This window comes from Pleurodeles waltl, chromosome 6 (genome assembly GCF_031143425.1).
Source record: "Pleurodeles waltl isolate 20211129_DDA chromosome 6, aPleWal1.hap1.20221129, whole genome shotgun sequence".
Taxonomy (NCBI): Eukaryota; Metazoa; Chordata; class Amphibia; order Caudata; family Salamandridae; genus Pleurodeles; species Pleurodeles waltl.
Window position 1 is genome coordinate 1,218,792,116 of NC_090445.1, and position 23,719 is coordinate 1,218,815,834.

The window sequence follows — 23,719 nt, forward strand, 5'->3', positions numbered from 1 at the left end:
CGCTGACCAGGGCACCGCCGTCTCAAGCACCGCTGAACAGGGCACCGCCGTCTCAAGCACCGCTGAACAGGGCACCGCCGCCTCAAGCACCGCAGGCCCATGAGCGCCAAGGGCACTGACGCTATTGAGTCCGTCACGGGGAGAATGAAGCACTCTGGGCACCATGTCCCCTCCAGAACCAGTGGAGAATCACATCCACTACCTCTGTCCTTGGCAGGATGAAGCACTCTGGGCACAAGGCCCTCTCCAGAACCAGTGGAGAGATACATCCACTACCTCTTTCCTTAGCAGGATGAAGCACTCTGGGCACCATGCCCCCTCCAGAACCAGTGGAGACTGTTATCCACTTGAGAGACTGTGGCTTTGCACTCCCCAGGATGGAACAGTGGGCAAGCCACCCACTGTATAGACTTGAGAGACTGTGGCTTTGCACTCCCCAGGATTGAACAGTGGGCATGTGGCCCCTTTGTGGATTTGGCGTTGTGCACTCAACCGGCTGAGGTGCCCCCCATTTCCCTCCCCCTGAGGTGCCTGTTTAGTTGCTGTCTGATGCCCCTGCAGTGTTCTCTCTGTCATGGTCGGGGATCTTGTGTGGGCCTCGCCCATACCGTGTGAGCCCAGTGTTCCACGGACTTAATTGGAGCACTACTTGGACTATTATGCTTGGTATATATTTTGTAAATTGTGTATATATATATTTTTGCATACTAGATTTTAATATATTACAATGGTTACACTCATTTTCTATTGTCTTTGCATCGTTCCGGAGGGGTTGGGGGGTGTAACTGTGATGTATTAATATGCATTAGTATGTGTGTTGTGGTGGGTGAGGGTGGGGGTGTTACGTGTGTGTGTCCCTGTTTTTTCCCTCCCCCCTCCCCTGTGTCGTAGGTGCAGTACTCACTGCGGTCTTCGCTGCCGGCGTTCGTGCTCCTGGTAGAGGAGCAGGAAGACTATCGCAGGTAGAATTTGGAGTTCCGGGTCCATGGTGTCCTCGTTCCTCGTGGGGTGTGTAGAGGTGAGTGTTTTCCCTTCAGAATGCCATGTTTCCGCCGTGTTTTTATCCGCGGTGAATCCGCCCCGGAAAAGGTGGCGGATTGGCTTGTCATAATAGTGTGGGCGGTACATTGTCTCCCGCCTGTTTGTTGGCGGTGACCGCCGCGCTGTTTGTTTGTACCGCCGTGGCGGTTGGAGTGTTAAAGTGGCTGTCTTTGTTGGCGGTTTCCACCACGGTCGTAATTGCACATTTTTTACCGCCGGCCTGTTGGCAGTCTTACTGCCGCTTTAACACCGTCTGCCAGGGTTGTAATGACCACCTAAGAGAAGAAAAGCAAACTTTTTTGGTTAAGTGTACATACACTGAACTGTTTGGTATATGATTCTCTTATGAAAAGTACAAAATGACAGTGGTAAGTAGTTACAAGTACTTATCCCACCACTGCACAACCAATGTAGGAGGCTGGCCTGGCTTGAAGTGGGTACCAGAGGTACTTACACCTTGTGCCAGGTTCAGTTATCCCTTATTAGTGTAGAAGAGGTGTTTCTAGCAGCTTAGGCTGATAGAAGGTAGCTATGGCAAAGCAGCTTAGGCTGAACTAGTAGTCATGAAAAGCTCCTACTATACCACTTATATCATATGCACAATATCATAAGAAACCACAATACACAGAGTTACTAAAAATAAAGGTACTTTATTTTTATGACAATATGCCAAAAGTATCTCAGTGAGTACCCTCAGTAAGAAGGTAAGTACTATACACAAGTTATATGTACACAAACCCAAAATAGGTAAGTAAGGGCCAGATTTAGCAAACATTTTGCATGGTGCAAACTACGAAAATCGCAGTTTGCGCCATGCAAAATGCCCACCCCGATGCACATTCACAATTTGCGAGTCGGTACCGACTCGCAAATTGTGAATGCGACTCGCAAATAGGAAGGGGTGTCCCCTTCCTATTTGCGACTCGCATCGCTATGCTAAATTGCTTTGTGACTGCGAATGCGGTCGGAAAGCAATTCGCAGTTACCACCAGTGTCACACTGGTGGTAACCCATTCGCAAAAGGGAAGGGGTCCCATTGTGAATTTTGCCCAAAAATTTTTTTCAGAGCAGGCAGTGGTCCAATGGACCACTGCCTACTATGAAAAAACGAAACCAAATGGTTTCGGTATTTTTTTTATTTTGCAACTCGTTTTCCTTTAAGGAAAACGGGCTGCAAAATAAAATAAAAAAACTGCTTTATTTAAAAAGCAGTCACAGACATGGAGGTCTGCTGTCTTCAGCAGGCCACCATCCCTGTGAGTGGAGGGACTCGCTATGGGGTCGCAAAATGCGACCCACCTCATTAATATTAATGAGGTGGGTCTTTGCGACCCCATAGCGAATCGCAGACGGTGTCTGAGACACCGTTCTGCATCCGATTTTGTGAATCGGAAATTGCGAGTCGCACCGACTCGCAATTTCAGATTCTCAAAATCGGAACTACCTACATCTGGCCCAAAGAGTCAGAAAAGTAATGCAAACAGTGTAGAATTACAATTGGTTGCAATAGGAGAACATAGGTATAAGGGCAACACAAACCTTATACTCCAAAAGTGGAATGCGAACCACGAATGGACCCCAGACCTATGTAAGCTTGTAGAAGGTGGCTGGGACTGTAAGAAAACAGTGAGGGTTACCAAAATACCGCACCCCAAGACCCTGAAAAGTAGGAGTAAAGTGCACCTACTACCCCAAAAGAGCACAATAGTCGTGATAGGGGGATTCTGCAAGAACAACAAACACTAGCAGTGCACTGACAACGGATTTCTGGACCTGAGGACCTGCAATGCAAGTCCAATAGTCGTGAAGTGTCCAGGGGGGCAAGAGCCCAGGAAACCCCGGATGAAGGTGTAAGGAAGCTGCCTCCGGTTGGAAGAAGCTTGGAGTTCTGCAAGAAAGAAGAGGACTAGGAACTTCTCCTTTGGAAGACAGATGTTCCACGTCACGGTGAAGCTTGCAGAGGTGTTCCCATGCAGAAATACCGCAAACAAGCCTTGCTAGCTGCAAGGGTCGTGGTAGAGGTTTTTGGGTGCTGCTGAGGACCAGGATGTCGCCACTTGGAGGAGGAGACAGAGGGGGTTGCTCAGAGAGCCCTCACAGAAGCAGGCAGCACCCGCAGAAGTACCCCAACAGGCACTTACAAGAAGAGTGAACTGGAGTCCACGCGAAGTTACAAAAGGGGGTCCCATGACATCGGAGGACAACTCAGAAGGTTGTGCACTGCAGAACGGAGTGCTGGGGACCTAGGCTAGGCTGTGCACAAAGGAAATCCTGGAAGAGTGTACAGGAGCTGGAGCAGCTGCAAATCACGCAGTACACAGCTTTGCAGTCTAGCGTGGGGAGGCAAGGACTTACCTCCACCAAACTTGGACTGAAGAGTCACTGGACTGTGGGAGTCAATTGGACAGAGTTGCTGTGTTCCAGAGACCACGCTTGTAAGGATGAGAGGGGACCCAGAGGACCACTGATGCAGTCTTTTGGTGCCTGCGTTAGCAGGGGGAAGATTCCGTCGACCCACAGGAGATTTCTTCGGAGCTTCTGGTGCAGGGTGGAGGCAGTCTTCCCACATAGCATGCACTACCAGGAACCAGTCGAGAAAGCCCGCAGGATTTGGCGCTACAATGTTGCTGGTAGTTGTCTTACTACTTTGTTGCGGTTTTGCAGGCATCCTGGAGCAGTCAGCGGTCGATCCTTGGTAGAAGGTGAAGAGGGAGATGCAGAGGAACTCTGGTGAGCTGTTGCATTCGTTATCTGAAGAATTCCTCAAAGCAGAGACCCTAAACAGCCAGAAAAGGAGGTTTGGCTACCAAGGAAGGAGGATTGGCTACCAAGAGAGGTAAGAGCCTATCAGAAGGAGCCTCTGACGTCACCTGCTGGCACTGGCCACTCAGAGCTGTCCATTGTGCCCCAACACTTCTGTAGCCAAGATGGCAGAGGTCTGGGACTCACTGGAGGTGCTCTGGGCACCTCCCCTGGGAGGCGCTGGTCAGGGGAGTGGTCACTCCCCTTTCCTTTGTCCAGTTTCGCGCCAGAGCAGGGCTGGGGGATCTCTGAACCGGTGTAGACTGGCTTATGTAGAGATGGGCACCATCTGTGCCCATCAAAGCATTTCCAGAGGCTGGGGGAGGCTACTCCTCCCCAGCCCTTCACACCTATTTCCAAAGGGAGAGGGTGTCACACCCTCTCTCAGAGGAAATCCTTTGTTCTCGCTTCCTGGGACCAGGCTGCCCAGGGTGGCAGAAACCTGTCTGAGGGGTTGGCAGCAGCTGCAGTGGAGACCCCGGAAAGGCAGTTTGGCAGTACCCGGGTTTTGTGCTAGAGGCCCGGGGGATCATGGAATTGTCCCCCAATACCAGAATGGTATTGGGGTGACAATTCCATGATCCTAGACATGTTACATGGCCATGTTCGGAGTTACCATTGTGACGCTACATATAGGTAGTGACCTATGTATAGTGCACGCGTGTAATGGTGTCCCAATTTGCCATGAACAATGTGGGGGCACCTTGGCTAGTGCCAGGGTGCCCACACACTAAGTAACTTGGCACCTAACCATCACCAGGTGTAGGTTAGACATATAGGTGACTTATAAGTTACTTATGTGCAGTGGTAAATGGCTGTGAAATAACATGGACGTTATTTCACTCAGGCTGCAGTGGCAGTCCTGTGTAAGAATTGTCTGAGTTCCCTATGGGTGGCAAAAGAAATGCTGCAGCCCATAGGGAGCTCCTGGAACCCCAATACCCTGGGTACCTAGGTACCATATACAGGGGAATTATACGGGTTTTCCAGTGTGCCAATGAGAATTGGTAAAATTAGTCACTAGTCTGCAGTGACAATTTTAAAAGCAGAGAGAGCATAAACACTGAGGTTCTAGTTAGCAGAGCCTCAGTGATACAGTTAGGCACCATACAGGGAACACCTACAGGGCATACATTATGAGCACTGGGGTCCTACCTAACAGGATCCCAGTGACACATAGGCAAAAAGAAACATACATACAGTGAAAATGGGGGTAACATGCCAGGCAAGATGGTACTTTCCTACAGCAGTGAAACTGCACACACAGGCCTTGCAAAGGCAAGCCTGAGACTTGGGTAAGGGGCTACTTATGTGGGTGGCACAATCAGTGCTGCTGGCCTGCTAGTAGCATTTAATTTACAGGCCCTGGACACCTCTTGTCCACTTTACTAGGGACTTACAAGTAAATTAAATATGCCATTTAGGTAGGGACCAATGTTACCTTGTTTAGGAAAGAGAGCACATGCACTTGAGCACTGGTCAACAGTTCTAAAGTGCGCAGTGTACTAAAACCCACAAAAAAGGGGTCAGAAAAATGGAGGGAGAGAGGCAGGCAAAAAGTAGAGGGATGACCACACCGGAGGCTCACGGTCTAACAGTTTAGTTGTAATTATAAATGTCCAGTCATTAGAATTAGTGCTTCATATTTGTTCACACTTGCAGCAAAGAAAGGAAATGCAGTATAGTGAGATGAGGTGATCTTGTCAGCATTGACCCTATTAGTATTAGAGTGATCTGGTAAATCCTTAGCTGGTAACGTAGACACCAGAGTGCAATGCAAATCTGAGTTTTACATAAAGTAACATTTTGTGAAATTGAGTGAATGGTTGGAGGGAAATTTGCCTGGGCAATTTACAAAATATATCTTCACCCTAGAAAGAAGGTAGTTGTTCAGTAATATCAGTGATATATTCTGAAATCTATAATCAGAACACCGGCATGATGAAAGTTGTGGCATTTTCAGAGCCTTACCACGATTTGACAGGTGGCCCAAACAGAGCCCATTACTAACATAAAGTGACTTCGACACTTGATGTATTGAGAATCCTATACTATCCAAAACAAGGTGTAAAAGGATTCTTGCTAGAATGTAAACCCTGTTCTAATATAAGTCTTGGCATAATTTGAGATGCTAGTATTTGCTCTGAAAAGGAAAAGGTGCCATAAGTCTATAGTGTGTCCTCTTTACGCATGGCAGCAAATGGAATAAACAGATTTTTTTTTTTTTATAGGACAAGTAGGTTTCTGAAGCATCTTGTCACTTGGAGAAGTAGACGTTTTATCAAATTCACACTGTGTGTATGTATGTGTGTGTGTGTGATATACATATATTTATATATATGTTTGATGGCATGTGTAGCTGCAGATACACATGCCACGCTTATCTCTTCTGACATCTAGTGTTGGGCTCGGAGTGTTACAAGTTGTTTTTCTTCGAAGAAGTCTTTTCAGAGTCATGGGATTGAGTAACTCCTCCTCTCGGCTACAGTGTGCATGAGCATTGACTCCATTGTTAAATTGTTTTCTTTCCGCTGTCGGGTTCGGGCGTGTTTCCTTTCGCTCCAAGATTTAGAATCAGAAAACCTACTTATTCGTCGTATTGTTTCGGTCATGTTTTCCATCTAGCATCGAACCGGTAGTACCGTCGGCACCTTCATTTCGCCCTTCGGGGCATGTGCGCTCGACTCAGGCCTGTTCGGGCCTACCGTGTGGAAAGCCTGATGGATCGGACTCCATTTAGTTTTTGTCCTCGGTGCCACGCGAAGTACCCATATACAGACCAACACCTAGTTTGTAATTTGTGCCTTTCTCCAGAGCATCAGGATGAAGATTGCAAAGCATGTCGATCATTTCGATCAAAGAAGACCTTGAGAGATCGCAGGTCGCGAAGACTAGAAATGGCGTCGAAAAGCACAGAACATCTCGACGTCATGGAGGAAGAGCAGGCACAGACAGCAGTCTCCATCGGAGACACCGACTCTGAATAAGAATCAGAAGACGATATACCCATCACAGCTGGCCAGCATGTGAGTACGTCTGCCCCTACACCCTTACATAAAAAACATCCGAAGGCCTTGTGTACACCACTGCCGAAGGCCATGGTTTGGCCCGAAAAAAGACTGTTGGAGACCGACCTTCGGGGTCGGTGCCGAAAAAGGCCACTCCTCTATCCACCTCGGAGTCGCGTAAATCGGTTAAAGCTTCCACCTCAGACTCTAGTAAACTACCTCATTCCTCTGAGTCGAAAATTCAATACTCAGTTGCGGAACCAAAACAACTGACTACTTTTTCGGGACCGAAAAAGATCCAAACTATGGAGCCGAAAAAATCCTCATACACAGAGGAACAGGGACTTTTGAGAAAATTAAAGCAAATCTCAAAGCCCATGCAGGAATCTCACAAAGCTTCTGAAGAAGAGACTGAGATTGAGCCAATATTAGAGGTTATGGATGAAAGACAATCAAGAATCCACATACATAAGGAGACTGGACGAATCATCACTGCACCTCCTTTAAAGACTAAAAGAAATCTGGCTTTTTGAAGAGGAGTTGTACTCTGTTCAACCACCAGCAAAAGTGCAGTAACAAAAGGAGAAACCAGCACCTCTCCCTACTTCTCCACAGCTTTCTTTTTCACCTCACAATAGTCCACCACCATTGCCTTCTCCAACACACTCATTATATTCACATGGAGATACAGTAGACCCATGGGATCTCTATGACCCTGATCCCATTCCAGACAATGATCCAGACCTGTACCCCTCTAAACCTTCTCCTCCAGAAGGCCCTACTGCCTACACCCAAGTAGTCTCTGGGGCAGCGGCTTATGGAGTGCTTATGCATCCTGAACGCCTGGAAGAAGACTTTCTATTTAACACACTGTCTTCCACTCACTCCAGGTACCGTTGTCTCCCAGTGTTGCCTGGAACAGTTAAACATGTTGAGCAAATTGTTTATGAGCCTGTCAAAGCTAGAGTCATCACCCCTAGAGTTGACAAAAAATATAAACCTGCCACTATGGACCCAGACTATATCACACATCCGGTTCCTCCAGACTCACTGGTAGTCAGCGTGGCTAGGAAAAGAGCAAACAGTCAGGGAGATGCACCGCCTCCTGATAAGGAAAGTAGGAAATTTGATGCAGCTGGCAAAAGAGTCGCCACACAAGCGGCTAACCAATGCACAAGCGGCTAACCAATGGAGAATTGCCAATTCTCAGGCACTTCTAGCCAGATATGACAGGGCCCATTGGGACGAGATGCAAGATCTTCTACAGCACCTCCCAAAGGAGCATCAAGAGAGAGCACAACAGGTTGTAGAAGAGGGATAGGCTGTAAGCAATAACCAGATAAGGTCTGCCCTCGATGCTGCTGATACAGCCGCAAGGAGTGTCAATACTGCCATTACAATTAGAAGGCATGCATGGCTACACTCCTCTGGTTTTAAACCAGAAATTCAACAGGCAATACTTGATATGCCTTTTGACAAGAAACATCTATTTGGTCCAGAAGTAGACACCACTATTGAGAAACTCAGAAAAGACTCAGATACTGCAAAAGCAATGGGGACATATATACCACACCATATAGAGACTCCTTTTGCAGACCCCAGTTTAGAGGAGGTTTTAAGCCACAGTCCTCTGATGCTTCTACCTCCCAGACAAAGCGGGGACAACAGACCCAGTATCAAAGAGCGGCGTTTAGAGGGTCCTAGAGAGGACAATATTTCAGGAACAGAGGCAAGTTCCAAACCTCAAAGCAAGCCACTACACCACCTAAGCAGTGACTTCCTTCCCTCTCCACACTTCTCCTGTGGGGGGAAGACTACAGCAATTCCACTCTCATTGGCAAAATGTCACCACAGACAGTTGGGTATTATCATTTATCTGCAATGGCTATTGCCTAGAATTAATCTCCACCCCTCCAAACATTCCACCACACTCCTCATCCCCCAAAAAGACGGCACCCTCAGGCCCATCTTGGACCTCAGGCCTCTCAATCTATACATTCTGTTAGAGCATTTTCACGTGGTAACTCTGCAGGATGTCATTCCACTACTACAAAAATAAGATTACATGACTGCTTTAGACCTCAAAGATGCATATTTCCACATACCCATCCATTCAGCTCACAGAAAATACCTCAGGTTCGTCATAGCAGGAAAACATTACCAGTTCAAAGTGTTGCCATTCGGCATAACAACAGCTCCAAGAGTGTTCACAAAATGTCTAGCAGTAGTAGCAGCCTACTTAAGAAGACAACACATCCACATCTTTCCATATCTAGACGAATGGCCAATAACAACAAGCAATTTTACACAATGCCAACAACACACTCATTATGTGATCGAAAACTTGCATACGCTAGGGTTCACTCTCAATTACCAAAAATCACACCTTCAACCAGCACATGTACAACCTTACCTAGATGCTGTCCTAAATACTGTAAGATTTATCATGAAGATTCAAGGAATGATGGCATCTTGCAATGCCATAGTTCCACATGCAAGACTAAACATAAGGCACTTACAACAGTGCCTCTCACAACAGTGGTCTCAGGGACACGGACAACTTCAAGATCTAGTGTTGATCGACCGCCAAACACTTAAGTCCCTTCAGTGGTGGAATCACAGCAATCTAATGAAGGGGCGGTCATTTCAAGACCCTGTGCCTCAGACCATAATCAGAACAGATGTATCAATGATCGGTTGAGGAGCTCACTTCAACAATCAGACCATTCAAGGGCAATGGGATGCCAAACAGAAACAGCTTCACATAAACCACCTAGAACTATTAGCTGTATTTCTTGCCCTAAAAGGGTCTCAACCTCTTCTCAAACAGAAGACTGTTAAAAAAATAAAAAAAATAGACAACATGACAACCATGTATTAACTCAGCAAACAGGGCGGGACACATTCATCTCAACTGTCCCTACTAGCCCAAACAATATGGAAATGGGCAATTCACAATCACATTCATCTATTAGCACAATACATTCCAGGGATAGACAATCAGCTGGCAGATCTCCGAAGCAGAAACCACCAACAAACACACGAATGGGAGACTCACTCCCAAGTACTTCAAAAGTATTTTCAAAAGTGGGGAACACCAGAGATAGATCTGTTCGCAACAAGCAAAAATGCTAAATACCTAAACTTCGCATCCACACACCCACATCCCCTATCCAAGGGCAATGCTCTATGGATCAATTGGTCAGGGATATTTGCTTACACTTTTCCCTCTCTCCCACTCCTTCCCTTTCTGGTCAGCAAACTACGTCAAACATCACTCACCATGATTCTCATAGCACCAACATGGGCACGCCAGCATTGGTACACAACACTCCTAGGTCTGTCTGTATTACCTCATTCCAAACCCCCAAACAGACCAGATTTGTTAACACAGAACAAAGGTCAAATCATGCATCCAACCCCCAATGCTCTCAATCTAGCGATTTGGCTCTGAAGTCATAGAATTTGGTTACCTAAAACTTCCACCAGAAGTATGGAACTAATTAAACAAGCATGCAAACCTACTACTAGACAGTGCTATGTAAACAAGTGGAAAAGATTTGTCTACTACTGCCAATCTAAAAACACTGATCCACTTACGGCATCTATACAAGATGTTGTATGCTATTTACTTCATTTGCAAAAATCAAATTTAGCTTTCTCATCCATCAAGATACACCATACTGCAATATCTGCATACTTACGGACTATTCAACATACTTCTCTATTCAGCGTTCCATTTATTAAAGCCTTCATGGAAGGATTAAAACCCATTATTCCACCTAGAACACCACCTGTTCCATCGTGGAATTGAAATATCGTACTTACTAGACCACCTTTTGAACCCATGCACTTTTGTCAAATTCAATTTTTAACATGGAAGGTCGCCTTTCTTGTAGCTATTACTTCTTTAAGAAGAGTTAGTGAAATACAAGCATTCACTCTTGAAGAACCTTTTTTCCAAGTGCACAAACATAAAGTTGTACTTAGAACAAATTTAAAATTTCTACCAAAATTAATATCTCCTTTTCACATCAACCAAACAGTGGAATTGCCAGTCTTCTTTCCATAGCCAGACTCTGTGGCAGAAAGAGCTCTTCACACCTTAGATCTCAAAAGAGCTCTTATGTACTCTATAGACAGAACTAAAGATTTTCGAAAAAACAAAGCAACTTTTCATTGCTTTCCAACAACCACATAAAGGCAATCCTATATCAAAACAAGGTTTAGCAAGATGGATTGTTTGATGCATACAAACATGCTATCAAAGCAAAAAGACAACTTTTCATCACTTCTAGAGCACATTCTACAAGAAAGAAAGGTGCGTCAATGGCATTTTTAGGAAACATACCAATGGTTGATGTATGTAAAGGAGCCACATGGTCAACTCCTCATACATTTACAAAACACTACTGTGTTGATGTTTTTTCACAGCAACAAGCCACTGTTGATCAAGCTGTCTTAAGAACACTATTTCAAACAACTTAAACTCCTACAGGCTAGCCACCGCTTATCTGCAGCTACACATGCCATCAAACAGAAAATGTCACTTACCCAGTGTACATCTGTTCGTGGCATGTAGTGCAGCAGATTCACATGCATCCTCCCTGGAAGACTGTAGTCGTTTAAGTTTAACAATTGTACATATGTATTTACATTTACATTTTCATTTGCATGGCTATCTCTTTGTATTCTTATATTCTATCACTCCTTTCTTCACCCTTTGCGGTAAAACAATCTAACAATGGAGTCGATGCCCATGGGCATTGTAAGAGTAGGAGTCACTCGATCCCGTGACTCCGAAAAGACTTATTCGAAGAAAAACAACTTGTAACACTCAGAGTCCAACACTAGATGTCGGAAGAGATATGCATAGCATGGATATCTGCAGCACTACATGCCACAAACAGATGTACACTGCGCAAGTGAGATTTTATATATATATATATATATACACACACACACACACACACACACTGAGAAAAACAAAGGTTTTAGGGACGTTATAGTTAGGCTGACATTTCAGAGGTACACAACAATAGATTGTTTTGTACATTTGAAATGTCACCCTAACTATAACGTTCCTCAAACCTTTGTTTTTTTCAGTGGACTTGTAAGGTTTTTTTCTTTCTATTTCCTAACAATAACGTCCCTATTTTTTTTCTAGTGTATTTGTAATGTTTTTTAAATTGAATTTTCCAGTATCAGAGAAGGGTACCGTGAGTATGTGGAATATAGAAGTTGCCACCCATGGAGGATTTCTTTATGTATAACTTGTAAGCTCACAGGATGTTATCAGCCTTTCATTCCTTTGAGGGATACCACATGTTCTTACTGCCTAAAAGCCATTTTTTGTGATGTGCACTATACACTATAGAATGTACTAAAAACTCATGCTTAGATGGCATTTCTCTCAATGTGTTCGCATCAGCAGCATGCTGTATTCCACTATTGTTTATTTATAATACGGCCAGTGTTTGCTGAATTTCTGCTGTCTCTGTATTGTTCTCCATTCATGGTGTGTTTAGGCGTTATAGATGGAAGAAGAGACGTGTCCTTTGGTTGACCGGAGTTATAATTTCTGGTCAGTATACACACATTCTATCCATCCCAAGAGTTCCTTACTTCAATATTTGGGGTTGTGTAGGGGTCTTGTCAGAGATTTTTCCTAATAAAAGAAATGAAAAGTGAATATGAGGAAGGAGAAATGTTTTATTTTTAATGTTTTGTTTAAAACATTTTTTTAGGATTGGCAACTCTGTTACGACCACTCCCAACACGTATTTCCAGATCCGTCAGAGGTTCGCGAATCTGGGGGTGTTTTTTAATTTTTTTTTATTATTATTATTTTAGCAGTACCTGTGTGCCTGGGCATGGCATTGTATACATGAGTGTGTGCCTGGGTTTGTCACAGTATGCATCAATGTGTACCTGGGTATGTTACTATATGTATGATTATGTGCCTTGGTGTGTCAGTGTATGGATTGGTGTGTACATGGGTGTATACGTGTATGTCTCAGCGTGTGCCTTTTTGTGTAAGTCTGCATCAGTGTGTGCCTGTGTGTATCAGTATATGCATCAGTGTATGCCTGGGTGTGTCGATGTCTGTATCAGAACGTGCCTTGGTGTGTCAATGTATGCATCAGTGTGTGCCTGCGTATGTCAGTGTATGCATAACTGTGTGCCTGCGTATGTCAGAGTATACATGACTGTGTGCCTGGGTGTATCAGAGTTTGCATGAGCGTGTGCCTGGATGTGTCAGTATCAGTGTGTGCCTGGGTATGTCAATGAATGTCTCAGTGTGTGTCCTAGTGTGTAAGTGTACGCATCAATGTGTGTCTGGGCTTGTCAGTGTCTGTATCAGAGTGTGCCTTGGTATGTCAGTGTATGCATAATTGTGTGCCTGTGTATGTCAATGTATGCATAAGTGTGTGCCTGGGTATGTCAGTGTACGTATGAGAGTGTGCCAGGGTATGTCAGTGTAGACATATGTATAAGTCTGGGTATGTCAGTGTGTGTCTGGGTCTGTCAGTGTATGCATCAGTGTATGCCTGGATGCGTAAGTGTTTGTATCAGTGTGTGCCTGGGTATGTCTATATGCATAAGTGTGTGCCTGGGTATGTCTGTATGCATAAGTGTGTGCCTGTGTATGTCAGTGTATGGATTAGTGTGTGCCTGGGTGTATCAGTGTATGCATGAGTGTGTGCTCGGGTGTATCAGTGTATGCATCAGTGTGTGTCTGGTTGTGTCAGTGTTTGTAGCAGCATGTGACTGGGTATTTCAGTGTATGTATGAATGTGTGCCTGGGTATGTAATAGTATGTATGAATGTGTGCCTGCGTACCTCAGTGTATGCATGACTGTGTGCCTGGTTATGTCAGTGTATGTGTGAATGTGTACCTGGGTATGTCAGTGCACACATGCATGAGTTTGTGCCTAGGTAAGTAGGTGTATATACCAGTATGTGCTTGGGCATGTGGGTGTCTGTGTCAGTGTATGTCAGTGAATACATGTGTGTGACTGGCTGTGTCAGTGTATGCATGAGTGTGCGCCTGGGTGCGTCAGGGTATGCATGAGTGTGTGCCCGGGTGTATCAGTGTATGCATCAGTGTGTGCCTGGGTATATCGGTGTTTGCGCCAGTGTGTGCCTGGGTATGTCAGTGTATGCAGGATTGTGTGCCTGGGTACGTCAGTGTATGCATGAGTGTCTGTCTGGCTGTGTCAGTGTATGCATCACTGTGTACCTGGGTATGTCCGTGTATGCATCAGTGTGTGCCTGGTTATGTCAGTATATGGGTCAGTGTGTGCCTGGGTGTGTCAGTGTATGCATGAGTGTGTGCCCAGGTGTATCAGTGTATGCATCAGTGTGTGTCTGGGTATATCAGTGTATGCGCCAGTGTGTGCCTGGGTATGTCAGTGTATGCAGTATTGTGTGCCTGGGTACGTCAGTGTATACATGAGTGTCTGCCTGGCTGTGTCAGTGTATGCATCACTGTGTACCTGGGTATGTCCGTGTATGCATCAGTGTGTTGCTGGTTATGTTAGTATATGGGTCAGGGTGTGCCTGGGTGTGTCAGTGTATGCATGAGTGTGTGCCCGGGTGTATCAGTTTATGTCTCAGTGTGTGCTTCGGTGTATAAGTGTATATGTCACTGTGTGCCTAAGTGTATCAGTGTATGCTTCAGTGAGTGTTTGGGTGAGTCAGTGTCCTATATCAGTATGTGCCTGGATATGTCATTGTGTGCCTGGGTATGTCAGTCTATGCATGAGTGTATGCCTGGGTATGTCAGTGTGTGCATGAGTGTGTGCCTGGGTATGTCAGTGTATGCATGACTGTGTCCGTTTGTGTGAAAGTGTATGCGCCGGTGTGTGCCTAAGTGTATCAGTGTCTGTCTCAGCATGTGTCTGGGTATGTCTATGCTTAAGTTTGTGTTTGGGTATGTCAGTCTATGAATGAGTTTGTGCCTAGGTGTGTCAGTGTCTGCGTCAGTGTTTGCCTGGGTGTGTTTGTTTATGCATCAGTGTGTACCGGATTGTGTCAGTGTATGCACCAATGTCTGTCTTGATGTCTTCTTGGATGCATTATAAATAGCAAAAGATGTTATTAGTCGCCTACATAACTGCAATAAATGGTTCTATTGATCTCTGTAAAAAAAGAGAAAAAACATAAATATAAGTTAATATTACATTTTTACAATGAACTTTGTTTCTGCAGTGCAAAAGTTCATGTTGTTAATAAAGCACTACTTATTTGTAACACTGTGAAGCAATCATACATTTATCTGAACCATTTCATTTTTATTTTTTTACTATTTTCAGGTTCCATACTTTTACACCATAAATAATGTGTTGTTTAAAGAATCATCATTGAACATTGGGGAAAAACAATCATATAGATTGTACAAAAACCTCAGAACTGCACAGTAAGTCACTGTAACTAAGCAACACCATACATTGCACTCTAGCTATTTAACCTGTAGTTTTACCTATAATTAGTCAAGTATTTTAAAGAAACATTTACTGTAAATAACTTTTTTTTTTAAATTAACATTAGTAAAATGCCACTAATATATAGAATAAATTGTGGGATATGGCCATCCCTATAAAGACATCACCCCTGGTAGGCTGTATGATGTCAGGAAGACTGATAATACGTGACCTACAACTACACTATTTCAGTTTAGCAATTGTAATCCTCCTTGGAACTTGGAAGGATGCAGTGTTTGTTTGACTGTGACTTTGCTCTTATTACATTGTGACATCCAGTTTAAGGGCCTGATTTATACTTTGGCAGACGGGTTACTCCGTCACAATGGTGACGGATATCCCATTCACCGGAATATTAATCCCATTATTTCCTATGGGATTTATATTTCAGAGGATATCCGTCACCATTGTGACAGAGTAACCCGTCCTCTGAAACCTAAATCATGCCCTAAGTTTTTAAATAGAGACTGCAGTATCCAGATGAAATGGTTAACTCTTTTATGAAAGATGACAGCGTAAGTACTATTTGTTTATGCAGAAATAAGGGCCTGATTTAAATCCCCGCCGAAGGGGGTATCCCGTCCGCAGTATTACGATCTCATTATAGCCTTTGTGATGAACTAATCCATCCGCCAGTACCTAAATCAGGCTCTAAGTCTTTCTCCTGGTATATACTTTGTAACGTCCATTTCCAATTTAGTACCTTCTGCTATGTTTTGCTGTAGGATTAACTGCACAGAAACCTGTTAAATGTCTTATAAAGACATCCCCCCCGGTAGGCTGTATGATGTCATAAGTAATCATAATACAAGTGCCACAACTATACTGTTGAACTTTTTGAGTTTTGGACCTCCATAGAACTTATGTTCAAGAAACAGAAGATAAGAATTTGGTAGTTTAAAAGGCAGTTTTTTTCTTGAACGTGAGGTTTCTGTTGTTACAGTCTGTCCATCCAGTTGGAGGTTTTCAATAGATGGCATAGTGTCTGGATGTAATACTTACTCCTTCATCAATCAATCAATCAAGCAGGATTTATAAAGCGTGGCTAATCACCTGATAGGGTATCCAGGCTCTTCTTGAAAAATAATAGCCATAATGGTACATGTTTGTCCTGAAATAGATATTTGTCCTACTTTAAAATTTGTAATTTGAGTTTCCAATTTACTTCCGTCTGCTGTACATCGCTGTAGCATTAGGTTAAGGCATTTGCCAGTTCTTTGTATATGCAAAGTTGATAGAAGATCTGATGGACAATTTCTGCAGGTATTGTTCTGAGAAGCTTCTTTAAACCATCAGTCAAAATTGACAGTTTTGCAAGAGAGTAGCGTTAAATAAACAAATTGATCTGAATCTATTTTTGTGGTTAATGTAGAAGAACAATTTTCACAGTCTTGGTTCCATGGTTAACTAAGTCCAAATAACTTGTCAATAGGTAGTCTTTTTTTTCTAAAATACTAAATATTACCATTAGAAACTCTTGTGCATCTTCTTGAGTGTTTTGTGCAGAGATCCAGTGCATACGTCTACAAGTTCTCAAATATGAGATGCACATGTGTTTTACTTCTGTCAGTGCACAGGCATTCTAACAAAGCAAACTGTGCAGAGCACAATCTCTTGTCTTTTCTCTGTTCAATTGCATGAGCAACGTGAGGTAAAGAGAACCGCGCATTAAGAACAACATTAAGATCGCAGTTGACACCAGAGGGGTTTGACTACTGGTAACCAACAATATCTCCGGCATTGTCGTTTTTTTGTTTCTTAAGAAGTTTGTTGTTCTCTTTTTTTTTTTTTTTTTCACCTCTTCTCAACAACATTGGTATGATCCTTTGAATGCTTTTCTTTGGGAAGATGGTAGGTTTTTCATAAACCAGACACTGTCTTGAAGAGAAGCATAAGCACTTCTCAATCGTTTGTACTCTTTAACGCAACTTGAATCAACATCTACTTTACCATTGTCAAAGTCTACAAGATACAAAACGGACAGTGTTCTGACTTGAGATAAGGCTACATATGACATACCTTCCTTAAAGACAGTAGTGCCAATATTAATGAGTGCTGCATCTACACTTAAACCTTTAGATTTATGAATAGTCACAACATATGCTAGCGAAACTGGGAACTGCCTCCTCCGAACAGAAGTCTTTCACAAATAAGAAACGTGCAACGGTTCTTCCAATCTGTTTTACACCATCAACCTGATAAAATGTAATCACTAGGTATTCAACCTTATTCCTGTTCAGAAGCAAAATGAAATCAATTACTTTACACTTAGCCCCAGTAACTAATTCTTCCTCAACTTTTAAATTATGCTGCAAAATTACCCTACAGTTTTTCCAAACACTTTAATCACTTTTCTAATCCTGCAGTTCAATGAATCTAATTTTGCTTGTAGTGTTTTACTTAGGAGTACTGCTACACCCTGGTGTTCAATTTTTCTCAATTGCTGTAAGTTCCAAAATGTCTACTTTTTCCAGTTTTAGTAATTGTTTGTTGAAACAGGAGCACTCCTGAATTATAGTCATTAGGCAGACAATGGATTTCCCTTCTTCAATGAAATTGAACATTATCTGTGCTGCTGTCTTGTTTGTAGGAAATAGTTTCCTCATAAGTCAAGTTCTGAGCATCCTTTCCCCTCTTTTGTGAGAACTCCTACTCAAATATCCTTTGGAATATTTCTGTATTCCACATCCAATGCTTGACGCCTATTCCTAGTAGTTATTTGTATCAGAGATTTAGACAAATGTTTGTTAATAATTCTTGCCATGTAATTCCGAGTTTCATCAGTGAGAAATGTCTTTAACACAGGCTGTCCTTTGACTGGGGAAAGTTGTAGTAGATTGCCAAATACAATTAAATTCTTTCCTCCAAACAGCACATCATAGTTAGGGGTGGGCGATGAGCCCTTCTCCACTGGTGGAGCTAACAGAGTTTTTAGCGCTCCGCTTGGATCGTGGAGTTTTACCAAAAACTCCACTAGCCCCACCAGCAGGTCAGAGCTCACAACATGCCCACTGCAGCCCAGTTATGGGCCGCTCAGCGCAAGCACAAACAGTCTGCTCCGTGGGGCCCATAATGGGGCTGCAGTGAGCACTCAGACCGACGTCAGCAGCATGGAGCTGCTGCCGGCGCCAACTCCGGATCCAGCCATCCAGGCCTCTCTCCAGCCTCACCAACAGCCCGGGAGCAGGGGGCAGAGGGAGGTAGAGAGCCAGGCCGCTGGCAAGTGGCAACAGTGACCCTGGAGTCAACCAGGACCCAGGTAAGCCACTTGTTTCCCTTTCTCTTCTGTGTGCACATGGCTGGCAGACAGGTGCACAAGAGGCCTGAAACTGCAAATGTGTTGCCTGCGGCCCTGTTCTGATTACGCCTGATCTCAAAAGTGCTAAGCAGGGTCGGGCCTAGCTAACAAGGCCCGACCCTGCTTAGCGCTTCCGAGATTGGGCACATTCAGGACAGGGTGCCACTAGGGCAGGTGGCACTCCGCCACTCACTGAACTCTGTGGAATTCCACAGAGTTTTAAATCAACTCTGCAGAATTCTGCGGAGTGGAACTCCACGAGCTCCGCCTACCTCTGATCATAGTCTGCCTTTAGAATCTGTTGCATTCTCAAGTGTACAAACGCAAGCATTACGTTTGAGACAATGCTCACCTTATCGATGATTAAATGTTTCAATTTCTTCAGTACTCTTGAGACTTTATGACAAGCTTCACTGGATAACTTTTGGTACTCCAATTTGTTGTCATGTTCTACGGGTAGCATAAGTAGTCAATGTAAACCAATTCCTTTAATGTTGTGTGCTGCTGATCCAGTTGGTACTGTTACTACACACAGCACATTTGAGTCTGTAGACCTCTGTAGGTAAGAGTTGAGAACTTCAGTTTAAAAGCTTTCCCCAGTGCCAGCTTGACCAATGACGTATAATAGTATTGCCTTAAATGTTGAACATTTACAGTCATTCTTCTTGGAGAAGAATCCATGCTCTGTTTTGTCTTTTACATCCTTATATATTTCTTTCTGCTCGTCGTTCAGTTGTCTAGCTAACTGCTCATTGTCTTGCTTGTTTTCATTGCAGTCTCCACCTCATTCATGGCTGTGGCAGCTTTATTTTCAATAATTGGCTGTCCAAGAGGATCTTGAGTTAGCGGTCTTGATTTTGGCTGCTTTTTGAACTGTCCTTAGCTATCTCACCAGCAATTGTTTCCTCCTGTTCAATCTCATCATTTAAAATTTTTATGTAGTTGGGAAATGGTGAACAGTGAATGCTGTGTTTCACAGCATTGGAAGAATCTTCATAGCAGTTGAAGTGTCTGAGTAACTCTGATTCACAACGCCAAGGCTTGAACAGTTCCAGAAGCGCCAAATAGAAAAACTCTCTTTTATCAGGAGTTTGGCAGCTAAGGGCCAGATTTAGATCTCAGTGGAGGGAATACTCTGTCACATACGTGACAGATATCCTGTCCGCCGTGTTACGATCGCCATAGACTATAATGGGATCGTAATACAGCGGACAGGATATCCATCACTTTTGTGATGGAGTATTCCCCTCCGCCTAGATCTAAATCAGGCCCTGAGATTTCTGTTGTTTATTAAACTTCTTTTTGTATGTCAAACCAAACAACAGTTGCAGCTAACCACTGCACATTTCGCTTCATCTATGTTTTCTGTTGCATTCTTTCTGTATCTATAGTGTTGAAGTATTTCATAAAGACACATGTTTTCAAGATGTGGACTCCTTTTTGGATAGTAAGTGTCCAACATGTTTGTTTTCACAATGTCTGTACTTTCGTGGTCGAACTCCTCAGCTAGGTACTGAATTTCCGGGAAAGACTTCAACCATCTATATTGTGTGCTTGTAAGGCCTAGACTTACCAAAACAGTTCTCCTTGACTTCAAATACAAACTGGCTGATCTCATCCGATCACAACATTCATAGGAACCTATCTCTGTATATAAAAGCATTTTTTCTTTTTAAATATTTTTATTAATTTTAAACATATGGTAAATTGTTACATCGAGTTGGAAACACATACATACTAATGGTCATACTGGTCCCAGTAGATGAACAGCACACCAGGAGACCGATTTCTCTTTATATATAAATGTCTCACTGGGTACCACCTATATTCATTCCAAACCGTAGTACGCACACCAGGGCCCCCAAATCTTATCAAACTTCTTTGGACCACCACAGGCCCTATATGTAATCTTTTCTGCTGCCATATAAAGGTCCATTCTCCTCCTCCAATCCTGTATCGCTGGTGGATCAGCAGCTCACCATCTACAAGTAGTGTACCTCTTGGCCACCACCAAACCCAGATTACAGAAGAGTAGTTGTTTTCTTGGGATGTCAGTATCCATGGAAATACTCAATAGCACATATTTGGGGTCTGCAAGTAGGGATATATCAAGGATGCGCCTTAATTCAGTTAATATTGTCTATGAAAGCATTTTCAAACTGAAGCTATACAATTTCTTGGCTAGAAAGTTTTCAGCAGAAATCTCCTTAATCTCTGTCTTCTCTGATTTTGTAATGTAAGAAGTCACGTAACGGGCAACAGCAATGGAGCTGTCTGCAACAAGTTGCATATCCATAGTCACATTCCACATTGTGAGAATCACAGGATTATAGTCATTAATATACTTGAAGGCCTCTGTTCTTCTGAAATTATATGTCTTTTTCTGTGTGTGTCTGACTGCAGATAAAAAGCTGTTGACTCGAAAATACAAAACAACACCTTGTGTAAAATCTTCCTTTACACCTGTATTTTCAATGAAAGTACTTGTCATATCTATGTGTTTGAAAGCCCAGAAATTCTTGTTCATCCTTGTATTTCGGGATGGCATATGTCACATACTGTTCCATGAAAGAAAGTACAGAGTCACCACTGTCTGTTCCAAATTCCAGTGCATCTTTTATCCATAACAGCATGTGAATATGAGGAGCACCTCTCGCTTGGTATTCTTTATGCAAAAATAAATTTGTAACTTCGCCAAGAGGAGGGTTTGTTTGGTTTCAGATGAAAGACTGCAAGCCTTGAAACCTGTGGTCAAAATGTCTACAGACAGAAGTATCCAAAGGACAAAGTTCTCCTAATGTATTCACATTGATGTCCTTATTGTTTGAGTTTGCTTCTTTCAGAATATCAAGCAAGTCATCCCACACATACTGTATTCTGCAGAACTGAGTGTCACAAACCAAATAGGTGCACCTAAGTTTTGCAACATACATTTTAGTTCTCCATGACAACTATATCAGTACTCATTGGTCCCACGTTGGCATGCCATCAGATTAATTAATTTATATTCCAACTATTCATCCTTACCTTGAACTTTGTAGACAAACTCTCCTGTGGATAGATTTTGTAGATTATCTCCTGTCTTCTGTATGTGGTTTACAACATATGATAGTCCAGACAAGTCACTCTCAAATAATACATGGAATATGTATGGAATACACTGATGAAATCTAGGTTCTTCTGAATATAAGCTAGTTGACCTGAACTCAGCTGCTGGTATTTGTACAAGGCGATTATCATACCACCCACCTACTCCAATTGGAAATAGTAGTAAAAAACAGCAAGCCTCTTTTTCTACCACACACGCATTGGAGCTCCTTTTGCTTGTTTTGTTTGATAGAGATCAATACCATTGCCAATAACTTCTTTGGAATGGAGTGGATGGATACTATATTGTTCATATATTATTTCTGATTTGGATCTATCCACTTTTTCAATCTGTCCACCTGAAAGTAATGTTTCATCCTCCATAGAATTTACATCTCCCTCAACATCAAAGTTTTTTGGACAAATATTATTTAGTTTCAGGCATAGTGTAGCTTTTTTTCACTTTATTAACATCCACTAACACTTGAATTATTTTTTTGTTTTTGGTAGGCACACCGTTTACTAGAATGATAAGTGGTTTATCAATATCCCTCTCTATACCCACAGTTTCAATATTCCATTTAAAATCTAACAGTAAAGTAGACAACTCTTATTTTAAAGCCTTTCTGCAGCTCTGTCTTTGGTTGTTTTCCCGGTCTTTGGTTCCATAAGAACTATTGCTTGTAAATGGTATATAGGTTGTATGCGATTTGGTTCATAAATATTGAATTGTTGATTTTCTTCTGGAATTGATACCAATTCTAACTTGCTATGTTTTGCTCTACCTGGCATTATGTTGTCCTCTAACTAATCATAGCAAAACGTACATACAATTTGCCATGTTGACAACTCGAAGCGTTCTTCCCCAAATAAATATACACCAAATTTTTGACACTTTGCTCTTCTGTTCAGTTTTTGAAAAGAGACCAATGTTACGAGTTTGGCTTTTGTAGTGACCGTGTGAAATTTTGCAATCTCTTGTGTAAAGTTTTCGATACTAATACGTGTGTCCTGTTTCTCTAAACCGGCACATACCAGCTCCTTATTTTCCCTAAATTCCTCTTCAGGACCAAAGAAACAAAACTGAACATCTTCACTAACTTTTTCTACCCATGCCAGTGTACCATGCAATAGAGCTCTCCTCATCTCTTCTAAATATAAGGCAGACGTTTTCACTAAGTAGTCTCCTAACTAAATTTTGCATTTTAGAGTGAAGAGCAGCCAACACTCTGAAGTGATGAAAGGTGCTTGTGCATACTTTCTTGGATAGACACACCAGTGAAAACCCTTGAAAATTAGTATCGTTCTTTACTTTCATGGATCTAATCCTTGTGAAATTCCAGTTATCTGTTTCAGTCTTTTGCATGGAAATTCACATAAGAAAGTTGTCAATATATCTAGTGATTCCTGATGAACACTGCAAATACATCTACAGTTCCATTTGTATACAGGGGCCTGTCTCTGCCTTCCTTGTACCTCTTCAGCCATCACTTCCTCTACATTCCTAGGAACCGTCTCCTCTTTTGTAATGGGAGTACCATCTTTGACCTCATTACATTGGCCAGTTGTTCCAATTGCATGCATTAATGTGTTCTCTTGGAAGTAGCTTTATTAATTAAAGAAGGACTGAGTACTGGATGTGTGCTTCTATTCTCCTCTGAAAATTTTACAAAATGACTTCTATTCTCAAGTCTTATGTTTTTCTGGGCTTCTCCTCTTCATACACAACATTGTTTTATCCAGTGTTCTCATGCTGTTTGGTATCAAACAGTTCCCTCTTCAGTGTAAATACATTATCAACTACAGTCTCAATATGTTGTTTTTGTTTGACTGCTTTTCTTCTCCATTTGTACTGCCTCATAGTGTGTATCACCCTACTAAGAAACATTCTGAATCATATTTCCTTAAATTCCTTCTGTCTTCTTGTTAAATTATCCGCTTTCGGTTAAGATTATTGCTTTTAATATAACTTACTCCATCTGCTTCCTTAGCTCATT

The 23,719-nt window shown here is 42.8% G+C and overlaps 1 protein-coding gene across 2 annotated transcripts in view; it reads left to right on the forward strand.

Annotated features, from left to right (window-relative positions):
• The window catches only part of FUT11 (fucosyltransferase 11), a 293,142-nt gene that overhangs the window by 197,078 nt on the left and 72,345 nt on the right, over positions 1–23,719 (forward strand). Inside the window, exon 3 of one of the 2 annotated variants that reach the window (XR_011205001.1) lies at positions 15,170–15,273. The exons of the other annotated variant lie outside the window; for it this stretch is intronic. The gene's annotated coding sequence lies outside the window, so the exon portion shown is untranslated. The remainder of the gene's footprint in view (positions 1–15,169; positions 15,274–23,719) is intronic. 2 annotated transcript variants of the gene reach the window in all.